Consider the following 15,054-nt stretch of genomic DNA (forward strand, 5'->3'; position numbering starts at 1 on the left):
CCACAAAGACCAACATGGAAAAGACCTATTATCGCACTACCCAGAGGCAACCTCTGTTAAGCTTTTGCCATTCTGTCTCAGTGTTTTTTCTCTCTTCCTATATGTAAACATGTGTGTTAGGGTCCAATCAGGAGACAGAAATCACACAGCAATTTGGACACAGAAAATTTATTGTAAAGAACTATTAACTATAACATAGGTGTAATTAGGAAGGTGAAAACAAAACTCAAAAGAATACCTTAAGGCTGAGAAAGAACATCCAAGGGAGGAACGACTTTAAAGGAGGGGCCTCCTTCCCAAAGCAGACACAGGCCTTCCTGGAGAGGATGACAGCCCCACTGGATGGTGACATTCTTGGGTTGCCTGAGCCAACACTGGTCCACAGAGACCAGGCAATCAGGGAACATACCTCTGCAGGGCAGGTGCTCAGAGGCAGTTGGGTTCCCAAGAGTCAGCTTGCTAGCAAGATGAATGGAGCCTGGGATGATGGTGTCCCTGTTGGGAAGACTGCAGCAAGGTGGTCGCTGGCTGAGGTGGGGCCGAGTGTCTGCTGAGGGACAGCATGCTCTGGGTGTGCATCTGGGGCAAAAGCATCTGGTAGTGGTATTGAAGGAAGAAGAAAAATGAAAGAAAAGTTCTGGAATCAGGAGAGGAAGCTGCTTCCTCCTGCATTTTCTCTCTTCTTCCCTCTACTGGCCAACCTAACATCATGCTTGCTGCCAAGGAAAAATGAGTAAAGAGCCCGGCCTGTTAAGGCAGAAGAGGTAATCAAGTTAGATTTGGAGCTGAGAGGCAATATGTTGCCAAACTGAGATCACAGCATATGTCTTGTTTTGGAACTTGCTTTATTTACTTCAAAATATACTAAGAACATTTTTCCATGTGATAAAAATATTCTTTTACCACATTATTTTTAATGGGTATATAATATTCCATATTATGGATGACCCATAAATTGTGTAGCCAGTTCCCAGTGTGGCCACATTGATGTTATGTCTAACATATTCTTGCCATATTCTTATTTCCTAAGGATAAAGTCCTAGCAGTGAGATTCCTGGGTCAAAGTCTATATACTCAATGCTCTGAAATTTTCCTTCAGAAGGTAACAGCATGTTTGAAAGCAACAGGTCTTAGTAAAATTTCTGCACTTCATTTTTTACTGTGTTCTAATTTAAAAAAAACCCTGCTAATTAAATGAATTTTATGATGGTAATGAAATAGTCCAGGTGAAAACAGTTCTTATAACAACATTTAATAATGAGTGATACCAAAGAACTATTTTAAATGATAATGAAGTGGCTATTAGTACAGTACCAAAGAGGGAGAAATGCTCAGAACTTACAAATGAAGACTCTGATTATTCCAAACATAAATTTCAAACTGTAAACACAGAACTTATTGTAATGAACCATTTTAGTATTTTACAAAGGAAGAGACAAAAATGTAATAATCTGTTCCAAAAGGGTTGCCTTTATAAAAAAAAAATCAGTGATAATTAGATTTCTACTCTTCTACATGGAAAAATACAGTGGAAAAAAAAATACCTAGAAGGAAAAAAGACATGGGATGAAGAAGGAGGGAAGAAAGGAAGAAAGAGAAAAAAAGAGGGAAAAAAAGAGAACAAGAAGTCAAAAGGTTAAAAAAAATTACAGGGAGGGTGCTATGGAAAACAGTATTAAATAGAACTATACTTCAAAAAATTAAATAGAACTATACCATATGACCCAGCAATCCCACTTCATCCCAAAGGAAACGTAAACAGAATTTCAAAAAGATATCTGTACTTGTGTGTTCATTGCAGCCTTATTTACTATAGCCAAAGAACGGAAACAACCTAAGTCTCTATCAGCAGATGAATGGGTAAAGGAACATGAGATATATGAGATACAGACACACATGTACATATATACGCATATGGACATATGTACATATAGGCATGTGTGTATGTGTATGTATATGTGTATTTATATCTACACACACACACGCTGGAATATCATTCAGCCATGAGAAAGAAGTCCTGCAGGTTGCGACAACATGGATGCATCTTGATGGCACCATACTAAGTGAAATAAGCCAGACAGAGAAAGACAAATACTGCATAATATCACTTTTATGTGGACTCTAAGAAAAAAGAGATAAATTCATAGAAATGGGGAATAGAAACTGCTACCAGGGACTGAGGTGGGGAGGGGGATAGGGAAAGATGGGTAAAAGGGCACAGACTTGCAACTGTCAAACAGGTGAGCTCTGAGGAGGCAATGCAAAACATGGTGACTATCCTTGATAACGACTGTATTGTTTAATTGAAACTTGCTAAGAGAGTAGAATTTAAATGTTCTCACCCCCCCCAAAGATAAGTATGTGAGATGATGGGTGTGTTAATTAATTCAATGGGGGGTGTCCTTTCACAGTGTATAGATATATCAAATCGCCATGATGTTCACTTTAAATATCTTATAATTTTATTTGTCAATTATACCTCTGTGAAGCTGAAATAAAAATAAAAAGGCAGGAAGGAGAGAGTAATGAAGAAAAGAAAATGAGGAAGGAAAAAATTAAGGAGCACGAAAGTAGAACACAGGCAAAAAAGAGAAATTTTTTTTTTAATTTTTTTTTAACATTTATTTATTTTTGAGACAGAGAGAGACAGAGCATGAATGGGGGAGGGTCAGAGAGAGGGAGACACAGAATCTGAAACAGGCTCCGGGCTCCGAGCTGTCAGCACAGAGCCCGACGCGGGGCTCGAACTCACGGACCGCGAGATCATGACCTGAGCCGAAGTCGGCCGCTTAACCGACTGAGCCACCCAGGCGCCCCAAGAGAAGATATTTTTAAGCAAACTCCATCTCTGGGATGGTAATATTTAACGGGCTAAATATCAAAACATTTTTTAATGTTTATTTTTGAGAGAGAGACAGAGTGTGAGTGGGGGAGGAGCAGAAAGAGAGGGAGACACAGGATCCGAAGCAGGCTCCAGGCTCTGAGCTGTCAGCAAAGAGTCCGACACAGGGCTCAAACTGGTGAACCGTGAGATCACGACCTGAGCCAAAGTTGGATGCTTTACTGACTGAGCCACCCAGGTGCCCCCAAAACATTTTTGAGTATAAGGGATATGTAGCTTAAGAGAGACATGCTTGCAGAAACTGAGCCTTAATTGCCCAAATTGCCAGAGAAGCAGAAATGGCAGTGTTTTTGTGATTGTTGTATGGTTGGGCCCTCTCATCATGCACGTACAGATGTGTGTGGATTTCTGCACTGCCACACAGTCTCCAATGCTTTCATTTGTTATGAAGCACCTCAAAATAAACGGCACAAGTATTCCATCAAAATAAACGGCACAAGATTTGGGAGTAGACACACCAAGCATCTCCATCATGGTGTGGTAGAGTTTATTTGCTGATGGGTGAGTTGTGCTGGCATGAATTCTCAACAAGCCGAATGGGGGTCTGGCCGGCAAAGGAGCCAGCACAAAGCCAAAGCCGCTGAGGGAAGGCAAGTCTTCCGGCAGATGTCCTGTGTTCACAGTCCCGAGAGAATGTTCTTTGGAGGCCACAGATTCATTATGTCAGAAAGGGTAGAGCAGAAGACACTGGAAGAGATCCAACACTCTCTGGGCTTAGATCACGGTCATTGCCCTGAACTCGTTCCAACAGGTATTTTTTTGCACAAAGAGCTTCATCAGGTGGAGTGAAACTAAGTAAAGTTCAAGTACGGGTGCTCTTTCAGAGTACGGGGATTCACACTACTCCTTGGAAAAAAAAGAAATCCATTGCTACTCCTCTACTATTTCCCCTCATCTATTTGGGAGCTGGCAAATTGATTTGATAAAACAGTGATAGATTTGTCGGATTAAGATAGTAATTTACTTCCATTAATTTGAGAGACATCAGTGTCTCACAGTGAGAAGAAATATGGCTACCCTGGTGGGATACATTTAAATTCATTAGATTTTCCAGCTTTCATCGGAGACACTGAGACTTTTTCTTCATAGCCGATAAATCCTTTCAGTTTGTACTTCAAATGGCACTAAACAAGCACTCATCAATTTATATTTTAAATTCTCCTAATAATATCCAGTTGGATAAATCTGTTTAATTAGCAGTGGGCCAATGCTTTCTTGGCCCACTGCAAGTCCAGTTACCAGAATAAAAGAAAGGCATGGAGAGCCGCTGGTTGGAAAAAACATGCCTCCGACAATGGCGGGGAACAAGAAGAGACATTCTCCCAACAAATGTTAACCCAGGGAAAAAAAATTTGAATATATACAAAAGATTAAATTAACAATAGATGAATGGCAAATGAGAAAGCTGCCAGTGACCAGACTTTCTCAGGAGCCAACCTTTAACAATATGGATTATTTCGGATAATTCATGGTTTGCCACTCTTTATTCTTTGTCTCCTCTGTAATATCCAGGGCCCATCTTAGACAGATAATTAGGGCATTATCATATTCCTTAACTAAGTCGGACAAATTGCACTGTGCTTCGTGGTAAACCAACCTAGGGCTCTATCATTAGCATTGTCTAATTGTTCCGAATAAAGTCTTTGCCTTTTTAATTGCATCAACTTTATTTGTCAATACTCAAGAAAGAGTGACTGTTTCCTTTCCTGTTGGGCTTTGTGAATATGCTAGTCACTAGGTACTCTTACAGTTAACACAGGCCGCAGCATGGTAAAATGTAAGAAAATGTAAAGGTCAAAAACATGTTTCTATTATGAAAAAAATGAATGCTAATGACATAATTTTTTCAGCTCATCAGGCTCTTTGCTAAGTGCTGCTGTTATTGCCAGATCAGTAGTGTATAACAAAGAAGTGCTTTCTGCAGCCTGCTTCATTAGTCTGCCCTGTAGGACCTCACCTCCAGACCTTTCACTAATCTGTTGGCCAGCTCAATAGTCTTGTTAGTTCTATTCACTTCGTCCTGACTGCGGATTTTCTCAGCTGTAGCCCTCCCAGAGGCCGTGGCGAAGGCAGCCAGGTTTGTGTCTAGTTCCTTTAAATAAAAACAGTGAGAGACAACTTTGGACATTGTCAGAACAAGTAAAAATATCGCCACTGACTTATTTCATATTGCAGAAAGTTAAATTACACAGTGTGCCCCAGAAGTAAACACAACTGCGTTCGGGAGACTGTGCCAATTCGCACAATGAGAAGGTGCAGTAGGGGAAATGGAAGAAAAGGACGTTCGGCAGTTTATGTAATTTTTGTTGTTTGTTCAGAACGGCACCGAGGACAAAAAAAGAACATACACACAAATTCAAAATCCTAGTGGGAAATGGAGAATGTCATTTTCGCAGACAAATTACCTGAAGTCATGAAGATTTAATACAATTGATTTGTGTGTGCCATTAGTGCCAATAACACACTTAATACGAAATGTCTCCAAACATTTTGCATTGAGTGCTGCCTGCAAGATAAAGCCCAGGGGAAGCTTTTAAGGTGAGATTTGAAGAGCTGTGATGAATCAACGGCTCAGAGGGAGGGAACCGGGCTGGGAGCTGGGGTGGTGCCAGTGAGAGCACGACTTCCAGCTGGGGATGTAATGGAGAAAGGGAGCCAGGGAGATTGGGGGTCCCATTGAGCATGCTGCAATGACAATGGAGCTCACTGAGGATAAGTGGAAAGAATGGTTAGGAAAATGAAGGCTGCGCATGTACGTGCATTCAAGAGACTTGGCTGTTTCTTTGAGGGAGAGGGAAGGTGAGGAAAGGGAGATTTGGAAAAGAAAAGGCAACATTCAAGAAGAATCATTGTCCAAGTTGTGTTCAAGTAGTAAAAGAACCATTTGTGGATGTGTGTTTCTGATTGGCTGCTCTCTTTCGACAAATCATCTGCTCATTTAATGTTTTAAAGAACTTCCACGAAGGCAGGGAAACTGTTTATGTTCTCACCAGTATATTGGGAAGGCATTTGTAGGTATGGCATTGTGCAGAGTATTTTGCTCATGATATTTTTATGAAAAAATACATTAACACTGGAATGATTAGTAAGAACCAGAAAAACTCTCTTCAGATATGTAACATATGAGAATCTCAAAGTTCCTTTGGTATGACTACCTGTTTACACAAGGGCTGCTGAGCCATTATCAGTCTGTTTTATTATTAGGGAAACGGAGGCCAGGAGCCTAACTGGAAGTAGGAAAGAATTGTTTATAGAACCTGAGGGAAGGAACTCAGTCAGTGTTTCTTGGGCCTGTGGAATTATTCTTTTAGCCTGGCCCTGATCTAACTACTACTTAAAACTCCTCAGGCCAGTTAAGCGACATCCCCCTCCAACCTTCTGATCCCTCCTTTCTTTCCTAACAGCTGGATCATGGTTATATGCCTACAAAACCATTGTAGATCATTAAACTGAATTAGGAGAAAAGACCAGACATTGCAAAGTCTATCCAATATCTTATATTATCAGCCTGCATTGATGATAACACAGATGATAAAGTGGACAACCTTTCATCAGGTAGAACAATTATCCCTTGCTTTCTAGAACCCTCTGATTCTATTAGACAGACGGCTGCTAAGGCTGCCATAACAAAGTTACGTAACAAAGTGCCGTAACAAACTGGGTGGCCTAAACAATAGGTATTTATTGTCTCCAAGTTCTAGAGGCTAGAAGTCCAAGACCAAGGTGTTGGCAAGGTTGGTTCCTTCTGAGGGCCGTGATGGGGAATAGTTCCATGCTTCTTCCTGATGCTCTGCTGGCAGTCTTTGGTGTTCCTTGTTCACTCTGATCTCTTCCTTTATCTTCACATGGCATTCTCCCTGTATGAATGTCTTCAAATTTCCCATATATATATTTTTAACATTTATTCATTTTTGAAAGGAAGAGAGAGACAGAGCACGAATTGGGGGGGGGGGAGTGCAGAGAGAGAGGGAGAGACACAGAAACAGAAGCAAGCTCCAGGCTCTGAGCTGTCAGCACAGAGCCTGATGCGGGGCTCGAACTCACAGACTGCGAGATCATGACCTGAGCCGAAGTCGGCCGCTTAACCGACTGAACCACCCAGGCGCCCCTCAAATTTCCCATTTTTATAAGGACACCGGTAACATTGGATTGGACCTACTGTAATGACCTCATTATAACTTGATTAACCCTATAAAGATTCTATCTTCAAATACAGTCACTAGGGGTTAGCACCTCAGCATAAGAGTTTTGGGGGTGCACAGGGGTGCCTGGGCAGCTCAGTTGGTTAAGCTTCCGACTCTTGGTTTTAGCTCAGGTCATGATGTCAAGGTTCATGAGTTCAAGCCCCCATCGGGCTCTGAGCTGACAGCTCTCTCCCTCTCTCTCTGCCTTTCCTCCACTCACATGTGCATGTACTGTCTTTCTCAAAATGAATAATAAATAAACTTAAAAAAAAAAAGAATTTTGGGGGGTGCACAATTCAACAGCTGCCAGCTGCCAGACACTGGACTATGAAGTTAAAGGGGAAGGATGGTACAAAGATGGGTAAGGTGTATGGTCCCTGAACTCATATACTCACAATTCAGTAGAGAGATAGGTTGCTGTGCAAATGAGGGCAAACTAAAAAAAAAAGAATTTATAGTTAAGTGCAGCCACAGTGAGCCTGAGGGGCTGAGAAACCCAAGTCATTTGTTTCTGGAGAGGGGACGAAAGAGGGCAGTGACCCAGGCCTCTACTTAAATTCCTCCTTTATTCGTGGGCCTGAGGGGAGTATGTCCCCCACATGTTGATGTGGGTGCCCTGCCAGGGGTGAGCCTAGCAGGGGCATGGATTCTCATCTCCTCACCGTCAGGTGGCAGGTGATCCTCTGGTTCTGTGACTAAGGTGGGTCGGAGGGCAGAGCACTTGATGTTTGGGATCGGGAGGAAAGGGGAACACTGAGGGCTGGCACCTATAGGGTGGGAGTTTTGTCTTCAGCCCAGGTGCTTTAGGAACCCATGGAGACCCAGTGCTGGGACGGGGGGAGGGGTCCCCTCAGCTCTCCTCAGCTTCACAGCCTCTGGAGAAAAGTAGGCCCAGGAGGTCTCTTCAGATGTCTTCCCCATTCCCTAATGAAAGTTCTTCCTGCTGGAGGCCATCCACTGCCTCCCTCTCCCTTCTCCTCAGTGAAAGTGGAGAACAGCGAACTGCCTATGGGAACCACCCTACAATCTTGTTGAGAGTTGGATCCTTTACGGACTGTTACCAAATTTCAAAAATTTATGGTTCAACAATTCTTTGGAAGAGCATTTGAGTTCATTCTGGAGGGAAAGAAAAAAAGGTAGGAGCAGGAAAGTAGGGAAAGGACAGAAAAGAAATTCGTTGGAAGTGCAGGAAGCCCCATGGAGGAGGGGGAGGGAGGACAAGGGATTTCTGTGAGGGCAACAGAAGCCAGACCCTGGGCTTTTATTCTTTTCTTGCTCAAATCTGTCCCTCACACCCCTTGTCAGAGTTACGTCTCCAAAGCACAGACTGACCCCCCTCCCCCCCAATAAAAAATTTTGTTACTGTTCCTCATCATCTCTAGAATAAAGTCCAGACTCCTTGGTATGTCACACAGGAGCCTCTATGGCCTGGCTTTTGCCTGCCTCTCAGACCTCCCCGGCCCCTACCTCCATCCCTGTTTCACAGAATTTCTTTCCATTCCTAGAAGAAGTCATGCTGTTTCACACCCTAGAACCTTGTAAATGCTGTTTTCTCTGCAGAATCTTTCAGGCTTCCACGCTTGCTCCTCATTCGAATACGTCACCTCCTTCGCAAAAGCTTTCTCTGAACGCCAGGCAAGAATAGTCCCACATCTACCCTTCTCTCAGTTCCCACAGCCTTGTTGCTCATCATAGTACAATACAAATAATATTATATTATAATTATATATGTCTCATCCGTCTCTCCCTCCAGACTGTGAGCTATTGTAGGAGAGCTTTGTTTTACTCACCTTGGAGGTCCCAGCCTTCAGCACATGGCCTGGCATGTAGCTTGCACAGTAAGCCTCTGCCAAATGAATGCATATTGGTAAGGCTTAGGAAAGAGAAGGGAAGACAGGAAAAAGCAAGAGAGAGAGGCAGAAAGACTAGGTGAAGGGAAGGAAAAGACAGGAGAGAAAAAGCAGAAGCATTGTGATTCTTCACGACTCTTAAGAACCGCCCCTCCCCCCCCCCCCCCCTTCACCTCCCCACTCACTTCAGTTCACTAGTTCATTATGGCATTACAGAGCTAGCCACTAGGCACTACTCTGGGAACCGTGGATATGGAAATGAAACACATAGGATCTGTCCTCAAGAAGCCCCCAGTTTAGGTGGTGTTGGGGGGAGGGATGCAAAGAGAAGGTAATCGGTAAAAGGACAACCAATGAGCAAGTCCGTGTTTACCACGCGGTACCGTGGGGGAGGGGCAGAGGGCGTGACTCACCAAGTCTGCAGGAGTGGAGGCATTCTGACAATCCAGTGGGTCTGCTGAACAAGAATAATGAGTGGAAAGCAAGGAAACAAAGGAAGGGGGCTACTGATGTTTAATTTGTAAAGGAAAGTCTTTAAAATTCAGTGCTTTCAGTTTTTATTTTTACATCTGAAACTGGCGGGACCGGCAGTGTTTCTTGAGGTATAGACCTTCTGGTCCTCTTCAGCATATTGTACAAAACTGATGGAGGTATTTGAGGTTGCCCAGGGAATATAGGATTCAACCACCTGAGCAGTGTCTTTCAGTTTGATATTGATCGCTTAATCAGGAGGAGAAGGTTTATAATTTACGTTGGGGACTTCCTTCTTTTCTCCTGGATTCGTTTGGGTTTTCGTGACCGAAGCAACAAACCACTCGCTCAAAGCCAGGCCTGTATCTCTCCAGTGCGTGTCGGACCCTGGAGATTCAAAGTGAGATGCCCATGCTCTCTGTGCACCAAGACAGTGGCACCAAGAGCTCATATCACGCTGCATGTACAAGGATTGGAGACCTTAAGTCGTCATGGTTTTCTTTTAGGTTCTCTTTTCCGAGTCTGTTTTGTTTGACTGTAGTTGTTTCTGACATTCTGAAAAGAAGTGCTAAACCGATAAAAGACAACATCATTATCCCCCCATCTTTCCGTGTGGTGGATAACAAGACCTACCCCTTCTCTTCCAGTGCATATCAATGTGATGAATATGGGGGAAAAAATGTAAGCATCCGAGTCCCTTTCTTTTTCAGTCTCTCCCTCTCTTTTTTCCCTTCCTTCCTTCCTTCTTTCTTTTTTTAAGCGCTGCCCTTTTCAAAACAAGGGGAGATTCAGCATAGTTCCCGTGCCCCAGTGATCCAGTGGTGTCACATCACTATGGCAATTGCTGCCCAGGGCAGGAATGCTGAGCAGCTGTAATCGTGCAACGCCTTATTGCTGGTGCATGTCAATCAGAACCTATGAATTGAGAAAAATTTGCTCTGTTCATTCTGTTAAATGATGTATCCAATTAAACCTGTTAGAATTCATGATCTTCAGTCAAGGTTAAATGAAAGTAGTTACTCCTGTCAGCTAGGTGATTAAATGCTGCCTACATCAGGCACATTTATGTGCAAAATTAAAATTTTGGTATAAAGCATGAATCTTTATGCATGCCAGTTAATTATCTTGCAGTTCCTCCACTTATTAAATGCCCACTGCATTTCTTCTTAATCATCAGCTTCCTTTCAAAACTTATTTCCTACTTCACATTACAGCACATTTCAGTGTTTAAATGAAATGCCGTACCAATGAAAACTTTCTCTTTTTGAGGGCTTGGCTTGTCCTATGCTACTGAAAATAATCATTATTAACATTTCCTCATTATTATGTACAAATATTTCTAGAAGCCAGGTTGACTAGTGCCAAGGCATTCTGGAGGTGATCCCTGTTCTGGCTCCACTAAGGCTTGGTTCTAACGTGGGGATCAGCTTCCTGCACACCCCCTTACCTCAGCCACTGCAGGCTGCCAGTGTGCAAAGCCTCTTGCTGGTTGTAGGGTACTATTTCTTTTTCTTTTCTGATCTACTTTGAGTAGATGCTAAATGAGCACAAAGGTGATGATGAAATCATTTACTACAATACATCAAAAGGACATTAGAACTAGAGGGGGGGTTGGAAATACTGCTTCTTCCTTTTTAAAAAATAAAACAAAGGCTTAACCACTTCAGGTCTCGGGCATACACAAATGTTGCCTCTTCCGTTGGGTTTTAAAATGAACGAAAAGTACAAAGTGGTAATGACACAATTCCATGGTACCCGTGGTTCCCAGACACAGCATTACAGAAGCAGTGGGATGCCACAGAAGCACGCCATCAAATACTTCTCTTAGAAGTGTTTCATACTATAGAATCCACCTTTTTTGGGCCTTTTTATTTTTCCTAAGAAAAATTCAACGATGTTTGCACAGAATTAAAAATTTTGCAACAAACATTCTCCTACGTATGCTCCTATTTCAGACACACTTCTCTTTTTACCAGGCAGATGGTACCCTTACAAATTTTTTAAACTTAAAAATAAATTCCTACTATTTAACTGATTTACAGCTAATGATACCAACAAAGCCAACATTACTGAAATCAGTTTCCTTTCTATTTAATTTTCTGTGTCATGTTTCATAGTTTTACAGTCTTTCCCAACCACAAAGCATTCAAGAACCACAAGGAAAATATCCTTAAAGATGAAAAGTAGAAGTCCTCCATTTAGTTGTTGCAAATGTTTAAATAAAAATACTTCCCATCCTGGAAGTTATGAAATATTCCTCTTAACTAACTTGAAAGGGGCTGATTTCCATGAGAATGAAAATAGCTTTATTAACAAATGAAATGGAAGAAATGTTTTTCACTGAATAATATTAATGAATTAACCAGTGGTTGGTGACGCTGAGCAGCCCCTACATGGGAATGTGTTGGAAACTCATTTTCACTGCAAATGCGCCCTCAGACACACCCCACATCAGTAACGATGCCCTGTTATCCTTGATTTTATAGCCCTCAAGAATACACACCAATAAAAAAAATAAAAAAAAAAAGAATACACACCAATATACAATGTCAATTTCTTTTAATGGAGCTCTGGTGCCAGTCTGTTGAAGAAATGATGAGACTTGGACTCCACCGAGTGTAGGTCCCTACATCTGTTTCAAAGCCCAGCCTCATATAGTGATGTGGGTGGGTGGGCCTTGAGGGTAGGGAGTGGGCCCATCCATGTGGCAGAGATGGTTACCAGGCCTCTGAGCGCTGGGTCACCTTGGGCCCCTCCAGTGACTGCAAAGCTGATGCCAGCCTTCAGAGAATGACAGGGTAGATGAGGGCTCCTCACCCTGTTAACCCCCTTGCCTCAGACCCTAATTGACTGGTCATCTGTTCTTCAGTAGCTGCTCAGATCCCTTGGTCCTTCGCCATCATTGGATCCACTGCTTGGGTTAGTGCTCAGCCCTCCTCAGAGAGAAGGCAGGGGAGACCGTTAGAGTTGCAGTCGGCTTGAGTCAGGTAGGGGGTACTGAAGGGACCAGCTTATAAGGGCTTTGTAAACATAATCGAGATGTAAAGGGCTAGAGAATCTTGCATCTAAGATGCATTTCAGAGAGGATCATGCACATAGTTGAAAGAGATCTATTGCTCTACCCCCTCAGGGTGGGCAAAAGGTTTGGAGAGCCCCCCTCTCCAAACAAGCAAGGAGCATGCTTGAGCAACAATAGTAACCGAAGTGCCAGCTAAGAAGGGGAGGACCAGCTCCATTCGGGGCTTTGGTTTTATGAAGAGGGCTGTCACCTGTGTCCTCTTACCCTCTTCTGCCGTTTGCTGCTCATCTTGTTCCACTAGATGAATGCTGAAGATTCGTTAAAGGACATTGATGGAAAGTGGCCCCCGGTGATTACCCAGGGCACCCACAGGTCTCATTCTGGCTCTGAGGAGGCTGTTAGGTGGGATGCCAGGAAAGAAAGGTGTAAGCTGGAGGTCTCCCGAGTTCTGTCTTGAGGGCTTAGAGGCTGTGAGAGAACACACAGCACCATTAGGCAGAAACAAAGCTTGAGGATGAAGCAGACAGCAGGTGAGCAGCAGAGTAAGCAAATCTCTGTTTGAGTTAATTCTTACAAACTGGTCTCTTTTTGTATGGCCATGTGTGTGTTTTGTGGGTTAGATGTCAGAAAAGCAGCATCTTTCCTGGGACCCTTTTCTTTTCTTTCTTTCTCTCTTTTTTAAAAAATCATTTAGAAACAGGAACAATTTTCTGTTCAAACGGTCGCTGTCCCTAAGTGGCTTAAAAACTCCCAGTGGGAAGGACAACAGCCCTCTCAGAGGCAGAGTGGCCTCTGTCTGTGAGAAATATTCACCTACAGGGATGCTTTTCTGGCTGGCTTTATCGCTGGCTTTGCAACTTGGAGATGTAACATAGCTTGAAATCAACCGTGTGTTTAGCCCTGCTTTGTCAGCCCACCTAGCGACAAATCGGGCTGTTTTGTAGCCCTGCTGCTCTCCCAGGTCACACAATGCCATGGCAAGTAGAAGGACTGGGTCCGATTTAATCAAAGGCTTTTGATTGTACAAAGCTTAGAGCTTCGTTCCAACAGGGAAGCCTCTTCTGGGATGGGGAAAGACGGGGTTTGGTGTGTAGCTGACATACACGGGTTTGAAGCTCCACGCAGAGAGATTGATTCGCCTAAATCTGCCTGGCAGCAGCATGGGCAGACCACCACCACTGCAGATGGCTCACACGGGGGGCGATGGGAAACCAGGGGAAGGACCACCGCTTCCTTTCAGGGAGCTGCTGGCCAGAGGTTGTGGTCAGCTGCATGCAGGGTCTCCTGCGACCGACTGCCATCAGTCTAGTTAACCACCAGGTGGGGGTGGATTAAATAAAAATAGGTGACATAGCACCTCGGGGCTGGTTTGCAGATTGGTAGAGAGAGAGGGAGAGAGGGAGAGAGGGAGAGAGAGGGAGAGAGAGAGAGAGAGAGAGAGAGAGAGAGAGGCTGGCTCATCACTTTGCAGTGTGTGTTCAAAGGCATGCTCTTGTACTGGGTTCTGTCTTAACCTTGACAGTTTCCTGACCTGAGGTTGGAAAGGTGATTTAACTAATAGATGCCTCCCCTTTTTCTCTACTTAAAATAGAAATGAACATATTTCCTACTTTCCAGTCTCTCAGGTGTGAACAGGATGGTGTTTCAAAAAAAAAAAAAGCACCTAGACACCTATTGCCTTTCTTGATTTGTTGTGAATAATCTTCCAGTGAGCAAGAAGTTTCCTTTGAATGTAATTAGAGAAAAAAAAGCGAGGTCTACACAAAACCGATGGCTGGCAACTTTCTCTGGTGGCCTTTGATTCATCTCATGAGCTCACGGTAACCTGTGATGATATTCATGTGTGTGAGCTGCGTGGCTTTGTGGGCTGATAAGACATGCCCCATCTCTGCTCCTGTGTGAGAGAACGCTTGTGCTTTTGCATTTGCTGTACACAGGGGGTACTAGGTGTATGGGGACATAGAGAACAAGGGAAATGTGAGTTTGGTTTGAAATACCTTGTATCAGGGCGCCTGGGTGGCTCAGTCTGTTAAGCATCAAGTTATGATCTCACACTTCCGCTTCAGGTGAGCTCGAGCCTGGCTTCGGGCTCCCGCCTGACAGTGTGGAGCCTGTGTGTGATTCTCTCTCTCTCCCTCTTTCTCACCATCTCTCTCCCTCTCTCTCTCTACCCCTCGCTCACTTGTGTGTGTGCACTGTCTCTCTCTCTCTCTCAAGAAAGCAGTGAAATACCTTATTATCGTAAAGACATTTACTAAAATAATTCCCTTTATTTAAAATGCATACAGTATGACAGTGGCTATATTGGGATCTGCATTATAAGTACCCTAAGTTTCCTTTGGTCTTTTTTAAATGGCTTTTTAGCCAATTTGGGCAGGCATGTCCCGGTGTAAGGGAGAACCAGTGTTTTAATCCAGTTTGTACTGTGTCCATATGTTCAAACAAAATTGGCATTGGAAAACCGTTTGGAAAATTAATTGAGAAAAGGAGAAAAGGTGGAAAGGCATCTTAAAGAAATGGACGGATGCCAATACATTGCCGCAGTAGCTAATAAACACCAGAAAGGACTAAGAATCAATGTTAAGGCTATCTGTTAGATAGGTGTTTAAATGAGATAGATGACATAGT

Source organism: Lynx canadensis, chromosome C1 (assembly GCF_007474595.2).
Source record: "Lynx canadensis isolate LIC74 chromosome C1, mLynCan4.pri.v2, whole genome shotgun sequence".
Classification (NCBI taxonomy): domain Eukaryota; kingdom Metazoa; phylum Chordata; class Mammalia; order Carnivora; family Felidae; genus Lynx; species Lynx canadensis.